The sequence below is a fragment of the Hipposideros armiger genome, unplaced genomic scaffold, assembly GCF_001890085.2.
Source record: "Hipposideros armiger isolate ML-2016 unplaced genomic scaffold, ASM189008v1 scaffold_283, whole genome shotgun sequence".
Lineage (NCBI taxonomy): Eukaryota > Metazoa > Chordata > Mammalia > Chiroptera > Hipposideridae > Hipposideros > Hipposideros armiger.
Window position 1 is genome coordinate 488,923 of NW_017731633.1, and position 736 is coordinate 489,658.

Sequence of the window (736 nt, forward strand, 5' to 3'; positions counted from 1 at the left end):
TTAAAAAAAAAATTATCCTGGGTCTGCCCCACCCCAAAGTTGTTCCCATAGCTGGTTCCCTACTTCTCAGTCAACCCTAAAATACAATGACTGCATTGTGTCCTATGGCTGCTGCAACAAATCGCCACAAACTAAGTGACTTAAAACCACACATATCTATTCTCTTGGTTCTGGAGGCCAGAAGTCTGAAATGAGTCAAATCTCTCTTCCATCACATCTCCTACTGTAGGAGACCCTTATGGTCACATTGGATCCACATGGCTCATCTAGGATCATCTCCCCATCTCAAGATCCTTAATTTAATCACGTCTGCAAAATCCCTTTTGCCACATGAGGTAACACATTCTCAAGCATAGTAATCATTTTAAAATTTTTCTGTGTCTCCTGATGTTTTGACATTTTGGAGGGCCTCACACATCCAGGGAGAAACTGCCCCTCCCAGGGCTAGCTAACCCCTAAAGATAACAACAATTCGCCCGCTAGCATGCCTTTCAGGTACAAACCAACCAATCCTGATTCCATATTCCCTTTTATCTCATTCTCACACACCCAGTCAATATTCCTCCTGCCCAAAATCATCCCAGGGCCAGGTACCAGATGCCTGGAAACTACCTCTCTGGCCCAAAGCCCCCCGGAATTAGACAAAGTAGCCAATCCTAAACTTCTCACCTTGTGCTGACTTGCTTTTCCCTCGAGAACCCCAATAAAGGCCCTGGCTATGCTTCCTCCCCCAAAG